Genomic DNA, 20900 nt, shown 5'->3' with positions numbered 1-20900 from the left:
CTCCCTCTTCTTCCAAAAATTTGCTTAAGCCTGTTCTCCTCCGATTCTCAGCCATTTCCCACGCCCTTCCAGCTGAAGATCCACCTTGTTGGGGCGAACTTCTGGCTGCAAGAAATTGACGAATCTTCGCTTCTGCTCGTCGCCATTACACGAAGGTCGTTGACTGTCTCTTCTGCGTTTTCTCCCAGCACACTTGATCTTTCTCTAATTCCTTTCAGGGGGGGCTGGTCCATACCTAGAGCTATCTTGTGCTGAAATTTGAGCAGCAATGGCTACATATTCAAGCTGAAAACAGAGAAAAACCAGTCGACTTTGTTGAAGGAGGAGAAGGCGACCTGACGCGTTTTTTCGCCTCTTCTTCCCAGAGGATCTACTATGGTATACCAGCTTTCTTTTGCCTCAGAAAGCCCCCTTTCTTTTGCTTTGAAGAGTGAGCTATAAGCCCTCCAAGTTCAGCTCTCTAGTTTTGACAGTTTTGACAAGCTTTTGAAGATGATGCTACATAAAATGCTACTCTAGCATTTCTGGTCTTTTGAAGTTTTCAATAACTTCAGTACAAGTGTTGCTTCAGTTTTGTTTTGACTTGCTAGACCTGGTTTTGATTGGAAAGTGTTTATTTCACCCACTTTTATGAAGCATGTAAGAAGAAGCATCATTGTTTGAAATCTGGTCACTACTCTTTGCTACATCAAGTGCTCATATTTTGGAAGTCTTTTAGTTATTTTTGCCTTGTAAGAGAGATAGACACTGCCCAATATCTGGGTTATACCCTCTCATGGCTACCATATTTAATCTTGAGAAGTTCAATGGAAAGGGCTTCCATACATGGCAAATGAAGGTGAAATTTGCATTGATGAGGGAGAACTTATGGGGACTTGTCAAACCGACTCCTACCACTTCTTCTACGGCCTCCAATGCTGGAGAATCCTCAACTCCGACACGACCGGCAAGGGATCCAGCAAGAGAAGAAAAGGCATATGGTATCATTGCTCTTGCTTTGGGTGATGATTATATTCACCATATCTCTGACTTGGAGTCTCCTTCGGAAGCTTGGCAGAAGCTTGACATGATTTTTGGTGCTAGCTCTCACATCTCTAAACTATCACTTAAAATCTCTTTCTTTGAATTAAAGATGACAAGTGGTACTACTTTAGCAGCTCATGTCAACTATATGCGGAGTCTTATGACTCAATTAGCTTCTATCAACTCTCCTATTTCTCCAGATGATGCTATGGCAGTGTTACTTAAGAGCATGCCTGAAGATTATGATCACATAGTTACCACTTTGAAAAATCTTCCTAATCCTAATCTTGAAGGTATTATCTCTGCTCTCCAAGAAGAAGAAAGGCATATGGAGCTCAGGAAAAGCAATGACACTGCTTATGCTGTAAAAGCCCAGAAGGGCAAGTATACTCCTTGCAATCACTGTGGAAAGACAAATCACCTTTCAAAGGACTGCTTCAAAATTAATCCATGCAAGCACTGTGGCAAGAACAACCATAATGAGAAGTTTTGCAGAGCTAAAGCAAAGAAAGAAAATGCAAATCTACTTTCAGTTGAGCCTCCACAAGATGAGGCATCCCATGAAGATTATGCATTTTAATCATCTCTATGTATGCTCCAGATCTCTTTTTTTTATGTCAAGGTACTCAGCCTGGATAGTCCTCCAAAATGAATGAAATAAACTATTGTGTTTTGTGTGTTTTGTAAACACCTCTGGTCACCTTATGATGTAGGCCATGTGTATGTTTTGCTCCATGGTACCTCCTGTAGACATTGTGTGCATGTACATGCAGGGGAGATAACCATTGGAAGGTCTTTTTGTATCCCTTTTGTTTACCTTACACCCAAGGGAACCCTTGCTAGCATGAGAACCTAGCCATAGATTTATCCTTGACCACCATGAGATGGCATGAGAAACTATGAGACTAGATGTATCCTTGACATAGCCTGAGGCATTTCCTTGAGGGGGGGTTTGTGGGGATATCTCAAGGTGTATGCCTCAGGCACACCTTATGTTTCTATGTGTGAGTGCTAGAGGCACAGTTAGGTGCCCACAAGCACAGTTAGATGGTGGAGAGCCACATAGGATGATTGAGAGAATCTAGGAGCAGATTGAGGAGATGATTGTGGAGCTCTGAGGTCATCAGTGATGTCAGTGAGCATGTATGAGGTGCCTACTTAAGGACCTCACTCTTCTTCATTCTACAACCAAGTAATGCAAGTATTCTGAGTTTGTGTCCACTCTTTGCTTTCCTTTCAGCTATCCAACAGAATCCGTATGCACCTTCGTGCTAGATTCTCGCTGGTGATGGTGATGCCAATCACAGTCATCTGATCGTGTAGATTCTTCACCCTGGTGATGAACTTCTCTGCCGCTTCAGACTCAGACAACTTCTCGTTCGTGAGTTGAGTCTCCAGATTCTGAATCCGTGTCTGATTTGTGGACTCGTAATGATTTTTCAAGACCGTCCATGCCTCCTCCACTGTGGTGACATGTTGAATTAACGCCATGACGAAATCACTAACACTGCAGATAATAGAACACAGCGCATCTGCATTTCTTCTTGTCCATGCGAGAATCTCATCCGCAGTTGGTACTATTTGTTGTCCTGCATTGGCTGGATCCGGTCTCGTGGCCTCACGTCCACCCTAGTAGCAGTGTCCCAAAGCTCATACGTGCTTAGGATGATTTTCATCTTGAATTCCAGAGTGGATAGTTAGAGCCATCCAACTTTCTGCTTTCACTGAACGGTGGGATTCGCAATCTTGTGGGCTGGGCCATCTCTCACAATCTGCTCGCAAATAGAAACACACTACCAAATCTTCTTGCTAGAGTCCAGGCTCTGATACCATGTAAGAAAATAATACAACGTCTATGCTCAACAGATAACAGGATCTCGTACGCAAGAGAGAAAACAAGATAGTATGGAGAATCAAAATTTTGATTACTGTAGAACTGATACAATAGATGGCGCTGCCTCCCAACCGTGCACTCCTATGAAAGAAGCTTCGATGGCATGTTGGAAACAATAGAAGACGGAGACTGGATGCTAAGGAATCAAGGTTGCTGTAGCTAGTGATGAAATGGGCTTCACGAGCTTGCTCTTATATAGCCACCAGTCGTAGTCGGTTAGGCTCAATTGGGTGACCGACCCAGTCCGCCCAAAACGGTCGACTGGGTCGATCTCGAAATAGGCCACCGACCATATGATAGAACCAGTGCACAAAACAGAGCAACTAACCTACGGTCACCGTTCGGCCCAGAGCCATCTGGGATCATTTGAGGCTCCAATGGGCCTCGCAACCTGAGAGTGGGCTGCCTCGAGAAATGCTCCGTCTACCCTCAGTGCGGTTAGTCAAGAGATGCCTTCCCACACTTGCATGTAGCCTAGTTGGTGGTGTGCCAACTCTATCTGAAGCCGTCCAGCCATCAGGCCACACATGGCCCCCATCTGGTGTCCAAACCAGGACCTACCAGATAGCCGAGCTACTCAAATGCCTTCTCCTCATATGGGGGGCTTACAAGTAGAGTTAGCTGGTTCCCGCATAGTTACACGAGAGTGGAGCATTGATATCTAACATTTCCAACTTTTCGATGTTGCCTTGAAAGTATTTGCAAGTCACAATATTTGTCTCTAACTATTATGTATACCAAATCATCCACAATCTCAATAAATACAACACAACATCGCTTGTAGCCCATAAGGTTCTAGCTTTCAGGTACAAAAGGAGACGAGATGGATACGTGCATATGCACTCTTCCATCACTTGACATATTCTACCATCCATCCCCTTGCATACAACATTATATTTGATATAATTAGAGCTTCATCCACCACTTTTATCACCTATCATATTCTTCTATCACTCTATATTGCATTCAACACAGGTACAATATTGTCTATCTCTTCGACTTCACTATTGTCACTGAGTGGCTCAAGCTCATCTTCCTCTTTACTAAATGCACCCTCAACAACTAATTTTGTAGTCAATCATTGTCCAACAATTCTCATTACAGCGGCTTCGCTTGCTGCCCTAGCCACAACATTGAATCCTTTCAACAATCGTAGATTTCCAAAGCAAAATACCAAATCTGCAGCTCTTGATGGCTTTAAGCGATTGCGTCTCTTAGAATGAATAAAATCGTATGCACTCTAATTTTTCTCACATGCACCCGATGATGCAGCAATAGAGAGCACACGAGTTGCAACATGTTGCAACTCCAATGTCTCTCCACCATATTCCTTCCACCAAGTAGGTGCAATAGTCATCTTAATAGCATCAAGATTCCAAGGATCTCCAAAAGAGCCTTCGCAATTTGTATACCTCACTCATTGCCGGTAGGTCAGTTTTCCTTGATCTCTCAGAAAAAAATTTTTCAAACCTCTCAAAAGTTACTTATGACTTCAGGATTCTCTGATTGAGCATGCATTTGATATTGTGGATGTACCGCAAATGCAGCTTCATGCAAAGGGCTGTGCATTTTCTTCCATCTCTTATCGGTGGCCAAATATACCACTTGTTGCTTCTCCCTAGGTGCAAAGCACACAAATTCTTTAACTTGTCGTATTCCTTCTGACATCTTCCAATACACTTTACCCATAACAAAGGCATCAGCATCAACCATCCTCAATATTGTTACAAATGGCTCTACATCTTCTTTTATTCTTTCGACATTTTTCCAGAATAGAGATGATTGTACAAGATGCACACATTTAGAGGCTGGTATTGCATACTACGTCTTTTTCTCAAGCCAATTCGCCCATCGTCTATCAGCAATAGTCTCGACTAATCTCGACTAAAGCTTGACGCACTTCCAACAATCTAGCAAGAACTAGAAAAGAAGTGGCAAATATAGTTTGACAAAATTGCCTGAGTTGCTTCACAAAGTGCTCTCTGAATACTGCATGCAAGTATTGATGACTCTTTATAAAACTCACTATGGCATTAGCATCTTGCAGTACTGGTTGCACAAATGGCAATTGTCCAATATCCTTCAACAATAAGTTGAGCGTATGCACGCCACATGACACCCATGTCAGAGTGGGATACTTTGCCATGACCATCTCACCCGTGGACTTGGAATTCAATGCATTATCTGTTACTAATGCAGTACCATTCTCACTGCCACCAACTTTACGAATTGCTCTTTTGTATATTTTTACAATATATGCTGTAGTTTTTTCTTTTAGAGACGTATCAATACTCTCCAAAAACATAGTTGGGAGTGATGCACATTATATTTATCAAGGGTCTAGCCTGCTTGCTGGTTCATCCATCAAAAGCAAGAGTGCACCCATATGTAGGAATAAAGTCCAATACCTTTTTTTCAAGCAATCTGCCACAGTTTGTTTGACTCTATCAAGATGATCCGTACGCATTTTATTATAATCTCGCAAAATAAATCTTGGTCTAGCACAGATTTCAAGACATTACGAAACGTGTCATCTCTCATGACATTGAATGGTATACCATTTTTTAACAAATGCTTCTGTCCATCTTAAGTGCTCTTCATGCACTTGTTGCTCGGGGGGGTCACTATGTATAAACCCTCTATATCACGTGCGTTCAAGGCCTATTTCTAAAATCCCTTATCTGTAAATTTTTCATTACTAAAATGTACCCCTTTTCTATACAAATCTGTAAATTTTTTCCAAAACTATTTTAATTAGTCCCTTATGTATATTTATTTCTGTAAATTTTAGAAATAGAAAATATCCTTCTGTTGAACTCACGTGATAGGGTTACATATTATGAGTGACCCCCCCGAGACTTGTTGTCGAAGAAATCCATCCTCCATAAAAGATTATTATCCCTTTTTTATCTTCTTTACCTGACAGGCATTAGTCACATCGAAACTCACCTGCGACCCACTTGCTAGCATATCTACATCACCTTCATGTGTGGATACACTCCTCGCATTTGTTGGTGCTTCTCCTTCAACTGTCTCATCAACCTCAGCGCTCACATCTTGTTGATTTGAACAATTTCTTATTAGGGTTGGATTAACACTTTCTTCACTTTCTCTAAATACGATTTGCATAATGAAATAACATTAGATGGAGTGCATGTGCAAGCTCCAACGTCACTGCCTATTCCGAGAAAATGTTGCTTGATGCGAGTAGAATTGCCTGTGAACTTGTGTCCACAATATTTACACTACAAGAAAGAAACCGAGGCATGTACTTTTCATATCTCCGTCACGTATGACCAAATCTAGCCACGCACCATGCTTTTGAAGTTGCCAAAAACAAAATGCAAAAAAACTAATTTGATTATACAATAGAAACATATTGCAATACACATTTTATAAAAAACGACACATATCCTTTGAAAAACACGTTCAAGCATGCAATATATTAATTGTCATTCAATCATGCTCTTTTAATAGAATATAAAATATTCATTTAAAAGAAACTATAAGAATAAGTAATAAAAATTAAGCCATTGATACATTTTTATTGAAAGAATATACTCAAATTGAAAATTATTCATTCACATTCTATTGAAAGAATATTATATATTCATTGAAAAGAAAGTGAAAGAATTGAGTAATAAAAAGAGATATGGATTCATTTTTTTTAAAAGAATACACTCAAATTGAAAATCATTCATTCACATTCTATTGAAAGAATATTAAATATTCATTCAAAAGAAAGTGTAAGAATGCGACAACTCTTCTAATAACTTTTAAAACTTTCAATTCGTACACTTTTAAACTCTTTCTATTCTTTCACATTCTATTGAAAGAATATTAAATATTCATTCAAAGAAAGTGTGACAATACAAACACAAAATAAAATCATATTTCTCACAAGAGATCTAGGGAACTCAACGAGGAGATCCTAGAACTCCCACATACAAAAATTCTCACAAGAGATCTAAGGAACTCAACAAGAAGATCCTAGAACTCCCACAAACAAATTTCATAATTTCATAGACACAAAAACAAGCCCATTTCTCACAAGAGATCTAAGGAACTCAACAAGGAGATCCTAGAACTCCCATGTACAAAAATCCTCACAAGAAATCTAAGGAACTCAACAAGGAGATCCTAGAACTCCCACAAACAAATTTCATAGTTTTAGAGATACAAAAACAAGCCCATTTCTCACAAGAGATCTAAGGAACTCAACAATGAGATCCTAGAACTCCCACGTACAAAAATCTTTACAAGAGATCTAAGGAACTCAACAAGAAGATCCTAGAACTCCCACAAGCAAATTTCATAATTTCATTCCATCATAATAATCCTCCATTGGCCAAGGATCTAGACTAAGGGACTTACCATCACTCTATTGCTCATTCCAAGAGGAGTATTGCAAGTCAAAATCAAAATTCGGGCTCTTTCTATCGAAGTCATAATCCCAAACTAGCCAAGCAGTTAGCTTTATAGTAGTGAGGTCATCTGCAAGAGTATATGGGCCTGGTTCAAATGATTGTCACTGCCGTTGGGAAGAGACAAGTGATGGACATGTGGTGTAGATTAGATTAATCTCTTTTTTGTCTAGAGGAAATAACAAAGGAGACTTAGAATCTATGATGGATGACTCACTATTCACGCCAAGTGTAGGCATGAATCTCTATTCATAGGAGGGCTTCAAAGTATATTCAAGAGGTGGCCACTTTTTCTACAAATTGTTTTTTCAAAGGTGGTGGCATTGAACCAGCTAGAATTGCCTCTAGGGATTCGGCCACTCTTTCCTAATCACTTGTATGTTGCAATATTGTTTTAGTAGTCTACTCAAACCAAAAAATTTGGGAGATGAAAATGCCTCGGCAGGTGGATCAAACATTAAGAAATCTTTCTTTAGCTGAGGTTTAGAATTCATAGGAATGGAACTTAGTTTTGTGGGTAAAGCCATAAGACCTGTATCTTACAGAGGCTTTGTAGTGACTTGTATTTGAGGCCCAAGGGTGTGCATTAGCAGTAAGTCATCCATCTTGGTTGAAACTTGGGTGCCAATGTTGTTTTGAGCTGCTATACATATTTTGTAATTTAGTCTAGGTGCTCTTGGACCGCCTGGTTGTGCAAATTGCAGCAATTGAGCTCTGCTAATTTGTTAGGAGTTGGACTGCGTCTTTTTGTGCTATTGAAAATGGAGAAAAAATAGCCTTCTCAGATCCTTCATAAGTTATACTTTCAAAGGGAACCGTTGTTGGGAATTTATCATCCTCCAATTCTAAAGATCGGAACATCATCATATCTTACGAGGTGCTTACACCGCTGGTGATCCGATCAAAATTAATGTGGTTCTATGGCATGTCATTCATTGTAACCTACTTCTTGTAGCAAAGTGATGTACTAGAACTAGAATCTTCACAATGCAATAGCTCAGGGTGGAGATTTAAACTAAAATGCTTTGAAAGATTCTTTGCTTTAGACCTAAAGTTGTAAATGCCATGTGAGTCCAATTCTTATATTAGATGTGGGAGATGTTTAAGGTCAGCCTCAGAACTCTAAGAAAACAATACAACGTCTATGCTCAACAAATAACAGGATCTCGTATGCAAGAGAGAAAACCAAATAGTATGGAGAATCATAAATTTGATTACTATAAAACTGATACAATAGATGGTGCTGCCTCCTAGCCGTGCGCTCCTCTGAGAGGAGCTTCGACGGCATGCTGGAAACAGTAGAGGGCGGAGGCTGGATGCTAAGGAATCAGGGTTGCTGTAGCTACTGATGAATATGGGCTTCACGGACTTGCTCTTATATAGCCACTAGTCATAGTTGGTTAGACCCAATTAAGAGACCGACCCAGTCCACTCGAAATGGCTAACGCTCTTGCCAAACTTCAATCCCCAAATAGAAATGCATCAGTTCGAGGTCTGTCATGTCAAACTCTCTTCCTAGCAACTGCTTTGTCTGCGAGATCTTTTCTTCATGGTTCCCTGTTATGACAAGGTCGTCCACATAAAGGACCATGATCATACACCTGCCTCCTTCTCTATAGATATACAAATTTGCATCAGATGGGCTCCTCTTGAACCCGTTTTGCAGAAAGTAGGCATCAATCTGTTGGTACCATGCTTGTGGGGCCTGTTTCAGCCCGTAAAGTGCCTTCTTTAGTTTACAAAATTTACCTTCTGAACCAGGGATCACAAAACCTGGTGGTTGTTCCTCGGTTGTTCCACGTATACCACCTCCTTGAGATCTCCATTCAAAAAGGCGGATTTTACATCCATCTGAAACACGGGCCAACTTTCCTGTGCTGCTAAAGCCAAAACACTGCGAATTGTGGTTAGTCGAGCTGTGGGAGCAAAAGTATCCTGATAATCAAAACCATGTACCCATGCGAATCCTTTTGCCACGAGCCGAGCCTTGTAATAATCCAACGTGCCGTCGGCTTGTACTTGGTGTTGTACACCCACTTGGTACCGATTACCTTGCGTTTTGGTGGTCGATCCACAAGGTCCCAAGTGTTGTTCTTCATTATGGAGCCATACTTCGACTGATAGCCTCCATCCACCTATCATCACCCTGTGCCTCTTCAAGACACTTGGGTACATCACGGATCACCTCTGTCATCAAAGCGTAGTTGACCAAGTGTTCCTGGGTCCTTCTTTCCTCCTCTAATCTCTTGGACCGGCGGTGTTCGAATAGTTCCTCCTCAATGGCTGGAGGTTCTTTGTCATCCAAAAGCTGCTTTACCCACTTCGGGAATGGCCATTGCCGTTGTGGTTCTGCAGGCTCTTCTTCCTCTTCTTTATCTTGAATCCTCCCAAGCACCGTTGGGGGAGTTTGGTCTGCTATTGGTGGTTGTACTAGATGGATATCCTGGTCCTGGTTGTCTGGGAAGGAAGCATCATCCTCCAATTGATGCGGCTGTTCTGAGAAGACCACATTGCGACTTACTATTACCTTCTTGGTAACAGGATTATAGAGACGGTAACCCTTTGCCTCTTCATTGTAGCCCAAGAAAATACACTTCCGACTCTTCGATTCCCATTTGGTCCTGTTAGCATCAGGGACATGCACAAAACAGTCACATCCAAAAACTCTGAAATGTGCAGTTGAAGGTTTCTTACTAGAAAAGGCCTATAGTGGAGTCATCCAGTTCACAGCCTTCGTGTAGCTACGATTCAGAATGTCAACTGCCGTGTTACATGCTTCAGCCCGGAAAGTTTTTAGCAAATATTTTCCTTTCATCATACTCCTGCCCATTTCGCAGATGACGCGCATCTTGCGCTCTGCTACTCCATTTTGTTGTGATGTATGTGGCGGGGGTTTTCTGCGTCTTGATCCCGTGACTTTTGCAGTAACTTTTGAATTCACTTGATATGACTCACCACCTCTGTTTGATCTCAACTTCTTCACCTTCCTCCCCGTTTCATTCTCGACCATTACATGCCATTCTTTGAACTTACTAAAAGCCTCATCTTTAGTCTTCAGGAAGTATATCCATATCCTTCTACTGTAGTCGTCGATCAGCGTCATGAAGTAGTAGGAACCACCCAAAGCTTCCGTCTCCATCTTTCTGCAGAGGTCTGTGTGAACGAGCTCTAGAGGATCCTTTGCCCTGCTAGCCTCTTTAGGAAAGGGCTGCCGATGCTTCACATACATCGGGCAGATCTGTGATTTCTGGTAGGTCTGCAATCATTCCACATTTATGCATCTCCTTTAAAGAACTAAGGTTTAGATGACCAAACCTCTCATGCCACAACTTAGTGTTGCTCACATCGGCTCGAGCACTGAAATCTGAGAGTTCATAGATGTTTTTGCATCGTGTACCTTTACCAATGACCTTCCCTTGAAGATCCAAAATTTGTGTGCCATTCTTATCGAATTGAACTTTGAGGTCCCGATCCGTGATCGCAGAAATGGACAACAAGTTCCTCTTGATATCTGGCACATAAAGAACATCGGACAACTGTTTTACAACTCCATTTGACTTGAGAGCAATCATACCTTTTCCTTTTGCTGGACATTTTGCATCATTGCTGATTGCTACCAGGATGTCATTCCCTACCGGATGTAGAGAGGTATACCAATCCTTCTGACTGGTCATGTGGCACGATGCACCACTGCCAATAATCCAAGGTTCATCCGCAGGTACATAAACTACCTCCGTGCAAGTCTCCTCAATTGCTACGAATAGCTCTTCTGGAACTGCCTGCGTGCTGTTGCTGGACTCTTTCTTTACTCAGTTCTTCTCATCTGCAATCTTCTTCCGGCACTCATTCTGCTTGTGCCCTACCTTGTTGCAATAGAAGCATTTGATCTTCTTCTTTCTCTTTTTATCATCAGAAGAAGATGGGTTACCAGAGTCCTTACCCTTACCTTTCTCTGATCCAGCGAAGAAAGCCGAATCTTCTCCAGTCCTCATCTTTTGATGCATCTCCTCCTCCAGAAGCATCGCGCTAAAATCCTCAAAGTTGAGGGGCGGATCTCACTTCTGTGTATTCAACGCCGTAACAAGACCGTCGTACTTTCGTGGGAGAATCCGTATGCACCTTCGTGCTAGATTCTCACTGGTGATGGTGATGCCAATCGCAGTCATCTGATCGTGCAGATTCTTCACCTTGGTGATGAACTTCTCTATTGTTTCAGACTCAGACAATTTCTTGTTCGCGAGTTGAGTCTCCAGATTCTAAATCTACGTCTGATTTGTGGTCTCGCACTGATTTTTCAAGACCATCCATGCCTCCTCCGCTGTGGTGACATGTTGAATTAACGCCATGACAAAATCACTTACACTACAGACAATAGAACACAGCGCATCTGCATTTCTTCTTGTCCACGCAAGAATCTCATCCGTAGTTGGTACTATCTGTTGTGCTGCATTGGCTGGATTCGGTCTCGCAACCGACTTCATGTCCACCCCAGTAGCAGTATCCCAAAGCTCGTATGTGCTTAGGATGGTCTTCATCTTGAACTTCTAGAGTGGATAGTTAGTGCCGTCCAACTTTTCGCTTTCGCAGAACGGTGGGATTTGCAATCTTGCGGGCTGGGCCATCTCTCACAATCTGCTCGCAAACAGAAACACACTATCAAGTCTTCTTGCTAGAGCCCAAGCTCTGATACCATGTAAGAAAACAATACAATATTTGTGCTCAACAGATAACAGGATCTCGTATGCAAGAGAGAAAAGCAGATAGTATGGAGAATAAAAAATTTGATTACTCTAAAATTGATACAATAGATGGCACTGCCTTCCAGCCATGTGCTCTTATGAGAGGAGCTTCGATGGCGTGCTAGAAATAGTAGACGACGGAGGCTAGATGCTAAGTAATCAAGGTTGCTGTATCCAGTGATGAATATGGGCTTCACGGGCTTGCTCTTATATAGCCACCAGTTGTAGTCGGTTAGACCCAATTGAGAGACCGACCCAGTCCGCCCAAAATGGCTGACTGTCGGTCTCGAAATAGACCATCGACCACACGTTAAAACCGTGGCGTAGAATAGAGCAACAAACCTATGGTTACCGTTCGGCCCAAAGCCACATCCGGGATCATCTGGGGCTCCAAACGGGCCCCACAACTCGAGAGTGGTGGGCTGCCTCGGGAAATGCTCCATCTACCCTCAGTGCGGTTAGTCATGGGATGCCTTCCAGCACTTGCATGTAGCCTAGTTGGCAGTGTGCCAACTCTATCTGAAGCCGTCCAGCCATGAGGCCACACATGGCCCCCATCTAGTGTCCAAACCAGGACCTACCGGATAACCGAGCTACTCAAATGCCTTCTCCTCATATGGGGGGCTTACAAGTAGAGTTAGCTGGTTCCCGCGTAGTTACACGAGAGTGGAGCATTGATATCTAACAAGAACTAACAGCTTCATAGTCTATTTACCATTGAGTAGGCATGACCACATCATCATATTTAAATGGAACTACATTTCCATGGGAATGGCCATACATAATGTATTCCACTTTGTTAGGGATATTCCTAGGAATATGATTAATTTTATTCACCAGGAAACAATAAGGACAGACGTGGATAGTAGTAAAATCAAACAAAGGCTTCATACCTGGGCCTCTAACCTCAACATACAGCCTAATGGCAATACTCATGTGGGGGTCATATAGGGACATCTTATAACTAGGCTATATATATATGTCCATGTTGGTCCTTTGGCCAAACTTCCACGGATCATTCCAATCTAGGCATGAGGAAGGCGTTTGTGGTGATGAGTGTCACAAAGCATGGCGAGACAAGAAGCATTGATAGGTTTGAGGTTTGGGTATTAGGGTTTAGGGTTTAGGAGAATATACAAAGTTGTGTAGCAGTGAAGTATTAGCGACCTGCCAAGTGCGGGTTACGTTCTCGGTGGATTGCACTTTAAGAAGTGCAAAACAAAAAGTGTAGTGTGCTTTCTATGAACCACAAGTGCTAAAATAGTGAGTGTTTGTGAAAAATGTATGTGTGGTGCCAAGTGCTAAGCATACATGATGGAAAACAATGGAGTGTAAGGCTTAGGTCTAAATGCAAACCCCATCCTAGGCTCTAGCACAAGCTACCCCCAAAGTTTTGGGGTCCATTGATCTCTCTGCAACTTTCATATTGGTGAGCGACGACTCCAATCCTAAGGGAGAATCTCTCTTTATTTACTCCTTTGCTTCTATTGCAAAGCACGGGAGGGACGGACTCCTATTGCATGTAGCATAACACAAGCACAAGAACAAGAATCACAGAATACACAAGAGATTAAAAAACAAAGAAAACCCTCTTTGTATTACAAACGGATGCTTTCTCCCAAATTAGTTTTGCTTGATATTCTCAAGCTCAATAGTGGAACATCCAAAATGTGAGAATACAAATGAGAGAAGCTCACCCTTTATAGTGGGGCGAGACCACTTTTTGTCCTCTTTGCTTATGGGATTACTCTTGGGGCATGTGTCAAAAGCCAATAAAATAAAAAAATTGATTTTCGGGAACTGGTTACATTAGTCCAAAAATAATCCTAAAATGCTAAAATTTGGTCCACAAAGAGTGTGAAAAGTCCCAAAATTACAACTCGAGCTTGAGAGGTCTCATATGCCTTAAAGGCGGATGCTCCAAGGGGTGTCTTACAAGGTGGGAACCACTGACCTAACTAGACCTAGGCACCTTAACACTTGACTTGACCAAAAAGAGCAAAGATTTTGTGGATTCCTTCGGTAAAAGTAGATGTTGTAGCTCAGGATGTTGGAAAAGCCAGTAAAGTTTAGGTTTAGGTCAATCCCCAAGTTTAAACTTTTCGTGTGCCTTTTGGAAGATCCTTCGAGTAGAGCTGATCTGATCCCACAGGTGATTTTATTGAAGCAATTCCGTAGAACCTTATATGGGTCACCAAGAGATCTGAGGCATTGGTAAAACAAGATTCTAAGCCTCTTGTAGTCTTCAAATGTGCTTTCCCTGATGACATAGCGGCAAAGTTCTCTGATGATTAAAGACTCTTTCTGGTGCTTCAGATGCCAAGAAGAGTAAGGAAGATATTGGTAGCAGCGAGAAGAGAGATTTCTTCTGAGAGATAAATCTAGTCCCTTTAAGTGAATTCCCAAAATATCAACTGAGGATATAGAGTAGCATGGGGTAATTCTGATGTGGTCCTGAAAATCTTTTCTAAAATGTTCAAGATATTTGTCCAGATCATATTAAGACCCTATAGATAAGCCAAATGCATCATCAATGTGGCGTCTGTAATATAATAGCTTTGAGTGAGGCTATTTAATTTCCTGCATGCTCCCCATATGACAAAGGACAAGGCAAGTGTATACCACGGCAAAGTTGCTTCCCATCGTTATTCCCTTATCTGATGCCAGAATCCGCCATAGAATTCCAAGTAGTGGTTTTCTAAAACCAGAGTGGCAAGAGACATGATAAGGTTCAATTCGATTGTCTTGAAGTCAGTCCTGATCATTTGCCACTACAAGGCTGTGAGACCTTCAACCGTTGGAATACTAGGATAAAGAGATTCCACATTTAAAAAAAAGAGAGAATGACATCTTTTGTTAGATGCAACTCAGAGATTTTTTTTAAAAGCAAAGTGAGAGAATCCTTGAGGTGGTGTTTTTGTCAAAGGAGAATCAAGAAAAGTTTTTGGTGCAACCAAATAGAAGCATGCTCAAAGACAAAACCATTGTAGGGTCAGATCAGGCTGCCCATCAATGTGAGTTTGTGGATCTTTGGGAGGAAGTACAGGGCACAAAGTCCAAAACCTGAACTGGGCTTTTGGAGGATGTATTTGACCTCATATAAAAAAATGATCTTGGACTCTGAGAAAACCTGTTACAGCTGAAAAAATAGCTCCTCTAGGGGTACTTCTTGAATTGGCTCATATACTACTGTATCTATCAATTTCCTTTCTCCCTCTTTGAGATACCAAGACTTATCCAAGATTACTAGACTGATATTTTTGTCAATTGGTTTGATAACAATATCTGGGTTAATCTGCAATCTTTTGAGAGCCATTCTCAAGGCATGAGGAAGGTGGCATCTAGAGAGATTGAAGCAATGGGAGATAGACTCGTGGAGAAGTTGTCGGCCTATGTGTCAAGGGAAATTGTTGTATGGAATTTCTTAATTCTCGAACCAGCTGATTGTGCCATTCCTTAGTAGCATTTTTCCAAAGGATCTGTGGTGTGTCAAGTAAGTTGCGATCAATCATCATCAAAGCCGAAATTTCCTAAAGTCTAGCCACAAAAGTCTAAGGGTAATCCATGAGCTTTTTCTCTCAATTAGAGACTGTGAGCTTTTGGGCTTCAATGCGCGCATCATGTCATGTCATCTTGTACTCATTGCATAAGGCTGTCGAAGATTGTTGCATCGTGGTTTGGGCTACATCATTTGGCACTGAGAGTCATGTGGTGGTTTTAACTTCAAACTATTAGGAACTGCACCTTCTTGCTTCTATTCTTTGAGTCTTTTGCAAAAGCATTTAGCCTTGTCTAGTTCCTGGAAGATCTTTTTGTACTCTTTGATGGATTTTCTAAGAAAATTCGAGCAATGCGAAGGTAACTTGATAACTTCCAAGAAAGTAGTCGAGGTAGTGGCAGTCGTGCCAGTTGCATCTCGACGACATTTTTTCCCCATTTCCAACATTACTGAAGGGGTTTTCTGGTACATGTTTTCTGACAAAACGAAAGACCTCGAGAGCTCTAGAAGAAGCTCCCTAAAAGTCACCTTCTGTTATATTCACCATGATAACAAGGTTTATATTTTAGGAAATTTAAAAAGGTTTGTAGCAGTGATGTATAAGTGATGACTGACCAGCTATGGCAACAGAAAGGATAGCTACAACTCTTTAAACAGAAAACAAAAACGGCTTTTTGGTGGTGGGTTATGTGCACGGTGGAGTGCGCTTTAAGAAGTGCAAAGTGTAGTGCGCTTTCTATGAACCACAAGTGCTAAGAAAGTGAGTGTTTGTGCAAAATGTATGTGTGGTGCCAAGTGCTAGGCATACACGATAAAAAACAATGGAGTGTAAGGCTTAGGGTTGAATGCAAACCATCTTAGGCTCTGGCACAAACGACCCCCAAAGTTTCAAGGTCCATCGATCTCTTTGCAACTTTTGTATTGATGAGTGAGGACTCCAATCCTAAGGGGGGATCCCTTTATCTACTCCTTTGCTTCCATTGCGAAGCATGGGAGGGACGGACTCCTATTGCATGTAGCAATGCACAAGCACATGCACAAGAATCACAAAACACACAAGATATAAAAAAAGAGAAAGAAAATCCTCTTTGTATTACAAACGGGTTCTTTGTTCCAAACTAGTTTTGCTTGATAGTCTCAAGCTCATTAGTGGAACACCAAAAATGTGAGAATACAAATGAGAGAAGGTCCCCCTTCATAGTGGGGGAGACCACCTTTTGTCCTCTTTGCTTATGGATTACTCTTGGGGCATTGCCATGTGTCAAAAGCCCACAAAATCATATGTTTAATTTTTGAGGACCAGTTACATTAGCCAAAAAATAACCCTAAAATTCTAAAAAATGGTCTAAAAAGAGTGTAAAAAGTCCCAAAATGACAACTTGAGCCTAGGAGGTCTCATATGCAATCAAGGCAGATGCTCCAAGGGGTGTCTTACAAGGTGGGACCCACATGGTCTAACTAGATCTAGTCGCCTTAAGACACGATTTGACAAAAAAAGAGCGAAGATTTAGTGGATTCCTCCAGAAAATTATTGCGTGAGGTAGATGTTGTAGCTCAGGACATTGTTGGCAAAGTCGGTGAAGTTTAGGGTTTAGGGTTGTAGGAAAATATAAAAAGGTGTGTAGCAGTGAAATATGAATGATCGGCCAATTGTGGTAATGAAAAAACCCAAAAATTGATATTCGGGGACCCGTTATGTGCACGGTGGAGTGCACTCTAAAACGTGCAAAACGAAAAGTGCAGTGCGCTTTTTGTATGCTACAAGTGTTGAAAAGGTGAGTGCTAGTGATAAATCACATGCAAGATTGTGTGAAAGGATCTTGATTGGCTTGTTAAAGCGGATCACACCTTTGGCCAAGCAAACAATCACATACAAGACTCTGCAAAAGGATGTGGATTGGCTTGTTAAAGCAAATCACACCTTTGGCTAGGCAAACAAGAGGTGCAAGCAAGCCAAAACATGTGTAAAGGCTGACTTTGCTAGAGCACTCTCTACCTACTTGCAGGGCGATATCAGTTGGCTTTTTTAAGGGGAACCCACACTCGACGAGGGACAAATGCTTGCTAAAACAAAGAAGCACATGTGAAAGAATGCAAAGAAAAAAGAAACAAAAGAGAAATCCTCTTTGTATTACAAACGGGTGCTTTGTTTCACTTGATATTCTCAAGATCATCAGTGGAACACCCAAATGTGAGAATACAAATGAGAGAAGCTGCCCCTTTATAGTGGGGGGAGACAACTTTTTGTCCTATTTTCTTATGGGATTACTCTTGGGGCATAGCCACGTGTTAAAAGCCCACAAAATTAAAAAACTGGTTTTCGGGGACTGGTTACGTTAGCCCAAAAATAACCCTAAATTTATCAAAAAAGGTCCAAAAAGAGTGTGAAAAGTCCCCAAATGACAACTCGAACCTGAGAGGTGTCATCTGCCATAAAGGCGGATGCTCCAGGGGGTAACTTACAAGGTGGGACTCACATGGCCTAACTAGATCTAGGCACCTTAAGACACGACTTGACAAAAAAAAAGTGAATATTTTGTAAATTCCTCGAGCAACTTATTGGTCATGGTATATGTAGCTCAGGATGTTGATGGCAAAGCCGGTGAAGCTTCGGGTTTAGGGCAACCCCCAAGTTTAAAGCTTTCATGTACTTTGAGTAGTCAAGCTTAAGAACAGGAGGGGTCCTGTTAGCCTGCCTTTTGGAAGATCCTTCGAGTAGAGTTGATCTCATCCCATAGGTGATTTTGTTGAAGCATTTCTGCAGAACCTTCTTTGGGTAACCACAAGATATGAGTCATTGGTAAAACAAGATTCCTTGCCTCTTATATCCTTAAAACATGCTTTCCCTGATGACATAGTGGCAAAGTCCCCCCATGACAAAAGACTCTTTTTTGGTGTTTTGGATGCCAAGAAGAGTAAGGAAGATATTGGTACCTATTCAACTGTTTTTGGTAGCAACTAGAAGAGATCTATCCTATGAGCTAGAAAAATTTGGTCCCTTGAAGAGGTGAATGTGCAGAATATCAACCGAGGTTATAGAGTAGCATGGGGTAATTCTAATGTGGTCCTGAAAATCATTTCCATAATATTCAAGGTATTACAACTTTGAGCGAGGCTATTTAATTTCTTGCATGTTTGCCATGTAACAAAGGAAAAGGCAACCATATACCACGGCAAAGTTTCTTCCCATAGCTGCTCCTCTTATCTAATACCAAAATCTACCGTCAAATTCCAAGTAGTGATTTTGTAAAACCAAAGTGGAAAGAGACATGATGAGATTCAATTCCATTGTCTTGAAGTCATTCTTGATCATCTGCCACAAGGCTGTGAGACCTTCCTCTGTTGGAATACTAGGATATAGAGATTCCACACCAAAGGTAAAGAGAAAGACATCTTTTGGTAGGTGCAACTCTGAGATTTCTTCTAGCAAAGTGATAGAATCCTTGAGTTGTTGTTTCCGTCGAAGGAGAATCTGTTAAAGATAGTGTAAATTGCACTATCCACATAGGGAATAGGGGCAAACCAAAGCCTAACCCTAAGGGGTTCACATGTATATCTTCATATTCATCTAAGTGTATTGGTAGCTAAATTGTGTGCACTCCTCTCTTCTCTCTCTCCCTCTCTCACTTCTACTATCATGGTATTAGAGCACCAAGGGCTCCCAATCCCTTGCATTCTGTGAAGGCAGAAAGCCCTTTGTGTGCAAGGCATTCTTCAATCCTTGCATGAGAGATTTTCATCAAGAGAGAGTCAAACCTTGCTTCATCAAGGTACGCAAGCCCTTGCTCCGTCAAGTCACGAGCCCTCTCAACGAGGCACCTTTAATCTTCTCAAGCGCTTCTTGTAGAGCTCCTCATCATCTTCATTTTGCTCCAGAAAGCTCCTAGTTTTGATATCTGGAGCTCAAGTTATGCTTTTCTAAAGTTATATGGGTTTCTTTGGGAGATTTCATGGGTCCTTCAGGGATTGTGAGGTTCTGAGTAAGGTTGATTCTCCAAGGTTTGTTCTTTGTGAAGAGTCTTTGGTTTTGTCTCGAACCACCCGTGAGTAGTTTCCAGGAACAAAGCGACCCTCGAGGCAAGCTCCTACTTCAACAACACGCGTAGCTCTGGGGCTCAAGCCAAGCTAAGCAGTGGCTCTAGGGAACTCGCACCGACCCGACTCACGCAGTCTGACCATAGCCATGCAGCTCTCATAGCTTAGCCCGCAGCTCCAACGCAACCTGAGGCTCTCAATAGTCAGACCTTCCAGGCTCTACAACTTTCGACGGACTACCTCAAGGCTCACGCAATCATCATCTTCTCTTGGCCATTCTCTGTACCAGCACCTCGACTCAAGCCCTCAACATACACCTCAGCCAATGAAAATGATGGTCTAATGAGACACCACAAGCTTGTGGCGACTCCTCTCCAGCAAACAAGCTAGCAACATCCATCTTCAACGAGCTTAACAGCAGTTGCCGCCATCTCCAAAGCAGCGCCACGTCCTTCAAAGCAGTCATCTCTCCATGACGGCTCACAGCAGCAGTTGAAGCTGCATTTTCCACCGCGACTCCCACGAAAAGCTCTAGCAGTGACCTGGAGGTGCCTCTCCAATAGTCCTCGATGCACCTAGAAAGCTCAACCAAGTACAACAGTGGCTTAGCAATAAACAAGAGAAGCAAACTCTTGGACAACGCTACGCATGCAAATGACTCCGAGAGCTGCCATCCTCCTCGACCGTTGACTCAAAGCTCCAAACTCCTTCAACAATGAGCAGCGCAATGGCTTGAACTGACTGCTAGTGGCCCTTTCGAAGAGACCACTGTAGCAGCCATCAGCCCGCGCTCCAGCTTCTTGTTGAATATCTACATTACTCACATATCTAACGGCTCACACGGCGACTCCAGGAAACATCCCTCCCGACGAATTGCTCAGCAACAAGATACTCTAGGACAGTAGTGAGGTAAACGGGGAGCACCGGCACCGATGTCGCCACTCCACCTCATCGGCTCCTCCATCCCCATCTCCTTGCAAATTTGGTTTCCGGCTTGCTGTGGAACCAGTACGCAGAGCCGAGGAGCATTGCTTGTTCCTAAATCTCACCGATTCCATCCATCATCTCCATAATTTTGGAGAATCAAAGCCGAAATATTCTGATTCCGTCCTATCTTTGTGGCTTGGTTCATAGGGTGCCACGTGGTAGTGTTATCCTAAATGCCATGTTTAGAATCTGCCATATAAGCAAGTTTTCCCCGGGAGCCATGTCACCAACCACATGGCAATGCCACATCAGTTGCCATGTCAGCGGCCTTTTACAGTGACACATCAGCATCTTCCCAT

The sequence above is a fragment of the Dipteris shenzhenensis genome, chromosome 30 (assembly GCF_047967505.1).
Source record: "Dipteris shenzhenensis isolate YYH24624 ecotype China chromosome 30, Dip_SZ_1.0, whole genome shotgun sequence".
Taxonomy (NCBI): domain Eukaryota; kingdom Viridiplantae; phylum Streptophyta; class Polypodiopsida; order Gleicheniales; family Dipteridaceae; genus Dipteris; species Dipteris shenzhenensis.
Note: the sequence above shows the minus strand (reverse complement) of the source record.